The sequence below is a fragment of the Choloepus didactylus genome, chromosome 9 (assembly GCF_015220235.1).
Source record: "Choloepus didactylus isolate mChoDid1 chromosome 9, mChoDid1.pri, whole genome shotgun sequence".
Lineage (NCBI taxonomy): Eukaryota > Metazoa > Chordata > Mammalia > Pilosa > Megalonychidae > Choloepus > Choloepus didactylus.
This window is the reverse complement of record NC_051315.1, coordinates 117304655-117314103: the sequence shown is the minus strand read 5'-3', so window position 1 is coordinate 117314103 and position 9449 is coordinate 117304655.

Sequence of the window (9449 nt, the reverse complement as noted above, 5' to 3'; positions counted from 1 at the left end):
CCCTGATTTATCACTACATTTTATGCATTTGCCTTCTAGATCCTGTAGGAAGTAAAAAGTGGAGTTACGATAGTACTGGCATTTATTCATGGAGTTATGATCTATTGTCTATTGTCCCTTCCTTTCAACCTTCAAAACAGTCTTTAGCATCTCTTGTAGTGGTGACAAACTCCTCCAGTCTTTTTTTTTTTTTTTTTTTTTTAATCTGGGGTTGTTTTAATCTCTTGTTCATTTTTGAAAGACAGTTTTGCCATTGTCTGGTATGTCCCAGGTCTGGTCCTCCTCATTGATGGTTTCTAATACTTTAATTTTAATTTTAATTTATTTTTAATTTTCTCCTTTGCCTGGGCCATTGCTTCCTGTTACTTTGTTTCATAATCCTTTGTTGAAACCCGGTCATTTTGATAATTTAATGTGTTAACATTGGAATCTAGACTCTGAGACATCTATTCCTTAAGCTTGTATCCGGTTAGTATTATAACACAGATTTCCTTGAATACCAAGAACTAACCAAAAAATAAAAATAAAATAAAATAATAAGAAAAGAAGAAGAAGAAAAAGAAGAAAACGCCTTTCCTGGTCTTTGTACACTGACAGTGTTGTCCTTAGAACTTATCCATACAAAGAGTTTAGAGAATTCCGCATGCAGGGCAGGTTCTGGTGCAGTGAGCTCCTCTGGCACCACCAGAGAGGCTGGGTCAGACATACGTGCTCCCAGTATGTGCACTGGGGTTGCTCTTCCTCCTCTGGAACTGGGACCAGTGGCTGCCCTGGGAGCACAGGCTGGCTCCACGCCACGCTGGTGAGGGGTGGAGAAGGGGCCAGCCAGGGCACCATGGGATCTTACAACTTTTAAGTAGCCTGTTTCTTGATTTGGCAAGACTGTTAACTATTTTCTGGAGCTTTGAGAAAGATGTTTTTACCAGTTCTTGCTGGTTGTTCAAAGCTTCTTTGGAGGAACAGAGCCCTGAAGGGTCTCACTCCATCTTGATCAGGGTGGGGTTAAACACGCCAACCCCGACTTTTAAAATTTAACATTCACATAAGCAAGTTTAAATCAGTAGTATTACTGAAAAAGAGGCTTTTTAAATGATAGTGCCATGATTTATTTTACTATTCTCCTATTGCATGGATGCACTCTAACTTATTTTATTATTATCTCATTAGAAATTTAGGCTTTTCCCACTTTTTACAAATTTACAATGTGACAGATATTTCTGTCACAAGGTTTGTTGGAATTAATAATTAATTGCTTAGAATAGGTTCCTAGAAGGGGAATTACTGAGTCAAAAGGTATTAACATTTTTAAAGCTCTTGATAACATATGGCCAAATTGTTTTCTAGAAAAATTGCCTTCCCATCTCTGTTGTTTTATTTCAGGACTATTTTGGCATTTCAATTTACTCTAGACTGAAGCCAGTATAAATCAGGCCCATCTTGGATCCTGTACAAGAGATTTGTTATTAAGGCACTAAAGTGGCTTCACTCTGGAGCAATCTTCCATAAAAATGATCTCAAAGCATGGATACCTAATGATGGAAATATACTGAGTCTCCTGCACATTTATTTTCCCCATTATTCTAGGGAAAAATTTCAGTATTAAGCTCTGGTTTCCTGGGCTTTAAGTTGGAGAGAAAAATAGAGGTTGCGGGTTAGTTGAAATTCCCGGAACAATCCTTTACATCTGTGAAAAGTTTCAGTTTTTGAATAGAAACTGTATTTCAGCTAGTCCTATGGTGCTCTGAAGCATTTCAGGAAAGCTCTGAAGCATATAGGGCATGATTAAAAGAGATGAAAGGAAGCAGTGCCAAAAGACCTAGAAAAATCTAGTGTGTTGAGACTGAAAACAGGATTTCAAGCTTTGTGAATTCCCCCAACTCAGTCACAGCTGTCAGGTTTGGGCCAATGGGAAAACACCTTTGGAAGATAGCATTTGACATTTAAGAGAATTTTTTTAAACCCGAAAGCAAGCAAACAATTGCAATTACAAGGGGTTGACAAGTTTTCTGAAAAATAGTCACTTTTATTCTTAATAAGAAAGGCGATGACTACTCTGAGTCAAATGAGTATTTTTGGCTTTTTCATCCCTGTCTGAACTATTTAATTTTAAAATTGTGTTGACTGAACACAGTGAGAAATTTTTCACAGGTTTGATTGTGGTGAAAGACAGTGAATTAATAACAAATAAGCAATGTCCTTGTGTGTGTGTGTGTGTGTGTGTGTGAGTGTGTACATACACAGAGAGAGCTCTAACGTGGAGCTAGGTGTGCTGTAGACCATAGAGTCCAATATATCCACGTCGGTTGGAAGTTTCTGCTTTGATCTCCTAACTACCTATGTGGTCACTGTTGAGGAATCCCAGTAACTCCAGAACAACAAAGTTTGGCATAAATATTCCTATCTTTAAAGCAGCAGTTCCAGTGAGGTTAAATTCCTTTCACGCTGTATTTCCTGTTATTCAGGAGTGTACATTGCGAACAGAGATACGAATCACTGTGCTTGCATCATCCTTTCCTTTGAAGGTATGCTAGGGTGTTAACTAATTCCTAGGCAAATGGACAATTATTTCTAAGAGTTTTTTTTTTCTTCTTTTAAGCATGTTTGTTGACACTATGATTCGGCTGTTTACAGGAATCAAAGCAGTATTCTGAGTATGTATCTACAAAAGCAAACAGATAAAATCAATAGAGATGGAAAAGTGGGGAGCAGTGATGTTAGTTCTTTTGGTAAGAATGTGGCACTAATAAGGCATGATCAAGGGATCAATTCCCCCAGAAGACCAGGAAAACAATTCCACTGATACCAAATAGATAATTCTCCTCGCCTTCACCAGCTATCTCAAAACCTGAGGCAATTTATCATGAGAGGAGCTGGGTCAGTGGGAGAAGATAGTTCAGCATGGACTTACTGCCACCTGCGGCTGTCTTCATGGTGATGAATTGTCATTGCTACTATCCTTGATGATGATTTTCTTCTTAGTTATCAGAGAATTAAAAATATGCTTCATGACTTAACCTTGGCTTTTCCTAGCAAATAGCAGGTATTAACTGCCAAGGATAATAGCTGAGGTGGGCACAAAGAGGGCATTCTCCATGCAGGGAAGACATATAAGGCACCCTGCTGAAGCCAGCTGGTGGTTCCAGTTTCAAACCTGCATCCTATTCAAAGTCAATGGCTTGCTCTGGGCTGATTCTCACCACATCACAAGCGTTCAGGAAATATTCATTGATGCACTCTGGAATGCAAAAACCACATCTGACCACCTCTCCACCTTCCATTCCACCCCAGAGCATAATCCATAACTGGCCTGTTACAGGTTGAATTGTGTTCCCTCAAAAAGACATGTTAAAGTCCTAACCCCGGGTCCCGTGAATCAAATCTGTTTGGAGATAGGGTCTTTGAAGATGTGATTAGTTGGGAAGAGGCCAAACTGGATTAGAGTGGGCCCTAATCCATATAATTTGTTTCTTCATAAGAAGGAGAGACGAGACACAGGCAGACACAGAGAGGAAAACACCATCTGAAGATGGAGACAAGAGAGAAGGCCACGTGGAGACGGAGGCAGGGATTGGAGTGATGCATCTACAAGCCAACAAATGCCAGAGGCTGAAAGAGGCAAGAAATGATTCCCCCCCCACAGGTTTCAGAGGGAGCATGGCCCTGCCAGTACCTTCATTTTAGACTTCTCACCTCCAGAAATGTGAGGTGATAAATTTCTGTTGCTTTAAGCCATTACTTTGTTATGGCAGACTCAGGAAACTAAGACTCCCAAATGAGTGGAGTAAAGGAGGCTAACAAAAGATTTTCCCAATATTTCTTTAGCATTTTAAAAATGTATTTTCTAATTTTTTTGGAGAATGTAGCTGCAGCCTTTTTCCATCATATTTACTAATACAGCTCAGAACTCTATGGCCTAAAATTGTCACAACTAAAACCAAGTGCTGCTAGAGACATTTTAAAAATTAAAAAGAATAGTATAAAATTATACCCTTTTAAGTTAGTAATCTTCATATTCAAACAATCCCAACAAATACACAAATGTCAAATGTCCTGTTTCTTTTAATGCAGAAATAGAGCTTCAGCCGTACTTGTGTGATAATAGTAAACGACCTGATAAACCAGCTGGAGGGATGACATAAAGAATGGTGTTTCTTTCCCCAATGACATCTCAAGGTCTGTTTGCTTTGGATGGCCAGTGAGCATCTACATGTTTTAAGTATTTGAGTTATTAGATATCATGACATTTATCCGTTAAATACTGAGAATGGGTCTCTAAAAAGTTAGGGTATTTCCCACCTGCCTACAATACAATATATTACCATTTAACAGCATTTAATACTGTTTTTTTCCTTTCAGATTTTCTGATTCTTTCTTTCTTAAATGACTTTTACAATTGGTTTCTTTGAACCAGGATGCAGTCAAGGTCCACACATTGCATTTGGTTATTAGGTGTCTTAAGTCTCTTTTAATCTAGAAAAGTCCACTTGCATCCACTTTGTTGATTCCATAAAGAAACCTAGTCAGTTATTCTGTAACAATTAGCCTTGTTTTATCAATTGCGAAACAGGAAGGCAACCATGATGGGCAAAATAGTCTTACCAACTTTATGAAAACGGGTGTCTTTATGTCATGATTGATATTTATCATTTAGAGTATATTGAAATCCAACCTTAAAAGCCACTGTTTGCAAAGGTAAACAAACAAAACAAAAGCAAAACCCCTGAACTTGACTTGAATCTGACTAGGCACGTAGTAGGACTATGGCCTGTGATTTTAGTTCCACGAGTGTCCAAGTCACTAGCTGCCTTTTCATTGATTTGGTGCCCAGTTCATTTGAATGTCCACTGCCATTTCCTTATACCCATGTGGGTTGCCATTCTCTGTAATCCCCTGTCAGCTCTACAGAGTGTCTTCATGGTAAGAATATATCAAGTGGAAAGATGTTTACTGAATTTCCCTTTCATTTGGTTATGTTTGACATTCTTCTCTACCATTTTTGTATATGGAAAAGAAAGCAAGAATAGATCTAGTACTAGTATTCCCTCAGTGACCTGAAATCTCACTGTGTACATGTATTCAGGATGTGGGAAAAGGTCCTTTTTTCACCATGAAAGGAAACCACTGTTAAAAAAATATATCTCCTACATGAAATGTTTAGAAAACGGTGCCCATTGGTTAACTAGTATGAGTTAGAGGTTATCCTTTCTTAGACCTCTGGACCAAAGTGCATCCATTGGTCCTCATCTTGTTCCAGTCGAATCATTTTGAACTGGCTGACTGAGGCAAATCTTCCTAAGCTTCCTCTGCCCAATCTAAAATGTCAGGAAATTGGACTAAACCCCTAAGGGCCCATCCAGCTTTTGATCTCCATGATTTAATCATGCTAATAGTGACACCAATTGCCCAGTTTGTCTCTCCCCTCCTCCCAGTAGTAAGCTCTCCAGACAGGTTCTTGCCTTTGTGTGGGCTGGGAGCCTCTGTAATGGTTTGGGAAGCATGAGTCAAGAGGCCCCTGTTCTTAATCTTTAGGTATGACTTTGCTGAGCAGACAGTTTCATGTCTAGGTTTATGCACTTTAGGTTTCCCACATATAGAAACTACTCACCTTTTTAATAAGACTAGTGGATGCAAATAAATTCAAGTTAAACTGTGTATTATCATAGGGATGCCTAGAACTGGTTGGATTAAAAAAATACGGGGCAAGCAAGTAGGCTAGTATGAAGTAGAATAGGTGAAAATGCAGTTCACACAGTTGCCTGCACTAAAAAAGAAAATGCTTTGCTGGGCAGCCCCTGTGGCAGGCACGTGAATGCCCCTTATCTCACTAATCCTCTGAGACCAAGGAAGGAGCTCGCCAGATGTGATTGGGGAATGAGCAAAGCAATTTGCCTAAGTTCACATGTTTAGCATTTAACCCACTGATGACTTCAGCTCAGCTCTACCAACTCCTCAGACCAATTCTCTTCCCTGTGTCAGAACGCAACTTTTTAAGTTCTGTAGTTAAGTAACATTGTTTGTATTTCGACCGTGAGTAATTCAAGAGCTCTTCTCATTTTTCTCATGTATTATGCCACAAGATGGGTAAGACAGATAAATTTAGAAACCTTCTCAGAATGATTCATGTTTAGAAAAAAATTCAGCCTCAAGATATTTGTGTCATGCAGCCATAGAAACTCAACCTCTACTTGTGTCGTGTAAGAGTTCTTTTGTGAAGCTGAATAGACCGAAATTCCTGCTTCGTGTTTTGGGAATGGATTGGTTTTTAACGTGTATGGTTATTTCCCCCGCTTCTATTTCTGCTGTCTGGTCAGCACAGCTGCAGCCTTTCGCAGCAGCTGGAACATAAATATAAAGTGGGAATTGAGGCCCATTAGGAGTGGAAGGACAGTTGACGGAGCACAGCAAAGCCCCAAGCTCTGCAGGGCGGACCGGCCAGTCCAGGCATGTTGGTTTCAGTCTGATTGACTTGTTGGCTTTATGCTGAGCAAGCTTTAATGATTTAAATGTTGGCATGGGAAGCGGTGCTTCTTGCCATGAGCCTTTCCATCCTTATTTGTAATCTACATGGTAATTAAAACCAGACTTTCTGATGGAGCATCATCTCTGGAAGAATTTAAGGTGTGGCATTATATTACATGACCATTTCTAACTTATTTTTAAAGATGTCTTTTATATGTTAGTAAAATGTTTCACATCGTTTATGGTTCGAGGTTGGTTGGCACCATCTTTACCAACTCATAATTGTGTCACTTTATGGATGTTTTAAAGTCCTTATATTGGAAAGGTATTTGTCTAAAAGCAGGGTGAGAATTTATGGAAACATTTATGATTCCTTTTGCAAATCCTGACGGGGTGTTTGCTTTTGTTGTTTTGTTCTGCTTGGTTTTTTTGTTTTTGAATTGGGTCATTTCTTCAACTTTTGATGGAAGAGGATTACTGTTGCATAAAATATTTATAGTTGGCCTACAAGCCAAATTGTTGACAAATCCCTAATATTTTTCTATTGGAGAGTAGAAATTATGTGCATGCATTAAGTAGAAAATTCTCCATATATTTTTAGCTGACAGCTTCCTGTAGCAAACATTGAGGAAGTGCAACCAGTTGGCCAGCAACGGAAGGGTGATAGGTGTGCTTTCAGCCCTGTTCTCTAATTCAGTTAACCCCAGAATTGCTGTAAAATTTAAACTAAATATATACATACAAGTACATATTATTATTTAATATAATATATATTATTGAATATATATTATAAATAGAATATATATATTTCTGTTAATATCGCAATAGAAAACAAAGATCCCAAATAATTAAAGGTTGTTTTAAAAATTATTCTGTGTTTTGGTTTTATTTATCTAGATGTCAAATGACTAAAACTTCCATGCCCCATTTTTCCATCTGCTCCTCAGTTTTCTCTTCTGTAAGTGGGAAAAATGATAGTCCTTGCTTTATGAGGTTGTGGTTAGGATTAAATTAGTTAATGCAAGTCAGCGTTTAAAACAGTGCCTGGTATAAAGTAAGTGCTCAAAAAGTGTTGGCAATTATTCCTTTCATCTGTATGGTGATTGTCTGAATTGGCTTCTTCTCCGGGTTGCCATGGGGATTCTGAATCATACGACATTTTCCCAGAGGCAAATACATCAAACACTGTGATCTTTGCCTCATTCCCACTGCAGCCCAGCCAAACCTGTTCTTGCAGAATTTCCTAGCTTAGTAGTGCCACGAGTTATATAAGCCAGTCTTCCTTTTTACTCTGCTTTCGCCTGCCACAGGGCCTTTGCACATGCTGTTCTTTCTCCTAGATGCCCTTCCCTTCCTGCTTCTCCAGTTAACTCTTGCTCCTTTTCCTATCACTGTTCAAGCTTCTTACTGCTGAGATTGCCTTTCTGACCTTCTGGAACAGGTCAAATCCTATGCAACAGCATTTAGCACACGTGGCATTTTACATTTAATTGTGTGATTATTTGATTAACATTCACCTCTTCCACCAGAATATAAACTCCATGAGAACCAGGGTAGTATCATTTTTTGTTAATCATAGTATCCTCAGTATCCATAGCAGTGCCTGAATGCATAGATGCTTAATCAATATAGTTGATGGTTAATAAATATTTAGTAGGTGCTTAATAAATATTTGTTGACAGACTGGTTTAGAAATCTGTAGTGAATTGGTTGATGCATTATTTATTTTTAATTGTAAAAGTAGCACATGGTATTTGTAATAATCCTCCTAATGCAGAAATATGTAAAGTAAGAAATGAAACTCCTCCTACACCCTATAATCCCATCTCCCAGAGGTGTTCTAACAATACTGTGAGAGTCTTCATGCATAACCTTCCAGATTTTTTTCTGTTCACCAATCATGCACACATACACAAATGCACATATATAGTTCTTACAGTAAAATAGAATCATACACTACAATATACTGCCTCATTAAAACAATTATGCAATACTTCAGAGAGGTCTAAAAAACAATACAGTGAGTACAATACATTTGCTCACATCTCCCACCCTCCCACCTGAGATAATTACCTTCTTGAACTTGGTGCTTCTCATTCCTATGCATTTCTTTATTCTTTTACTACATAGGTTTGTATGTATACCCAATAGAGAGCTTTGCATATTCAAATTTTATATAAATGGTATTATTATGTATTCATTTCCTTCAACTTGCTTTTCTCCCTCAATCATGTATTTGTGAGATTCATTCCAACTGATATGGGTAGCTCAAGTTCATTCATTTGCCTTGACACAGAGTATTCTACTGCAAAAATGTAATATAATCAATCATCCATACTTCTCTTGATGGGCATTTAGGTGGTTTCCAATTTTTGCTATATAAACCAGCATGGCTACCAACATTCTCAAAGCTGCCTCCTTTTGTGCATGTGTGAGAGAATTTCACCAGAGAGGATACCCGGGAGGGGAAGTGCTGAGATATAATATATGTGCATTGCCAACCTTCCCAGATATCAACAAATCTAGTTGTCCAAAGTTCTTCCATTATTTTTTACATCTGCACAGTATTTCATCAAAATAATGTACATTTATCTATTTCCCTACTGCATTTATGGATTTTTTTTTTTGAGGAGTTAATACAATACTAGATGTAAAGTCTTTTCTGTTGGAATAACTGCACTAGTAGAACACTCCAGAGTTTAGAAGTCCCTCTGGAGTATAACAGCCCAATCGATCCTTTCCCGTAACCCATTAGGAGAGCCAAGTCAATTATCGTTGCTACTTTTTTGTCTTCAATGGATGATGAAACCAAAGCCAAGGGATTAAGAATCTAGGTCCTCACGAGTTAAGTGGCAGAGCCAGGTGGAGTGGCCCAGGCCTCTGGCTCATAGCGTGTTCCATTCTCCTCCTCTGCCTTACCCCACAGTTACCAAGTTGGTTCAGTGGGGAACTAGAAACTGGTCACAACCTGGGAAGTGATGTCACAGCAG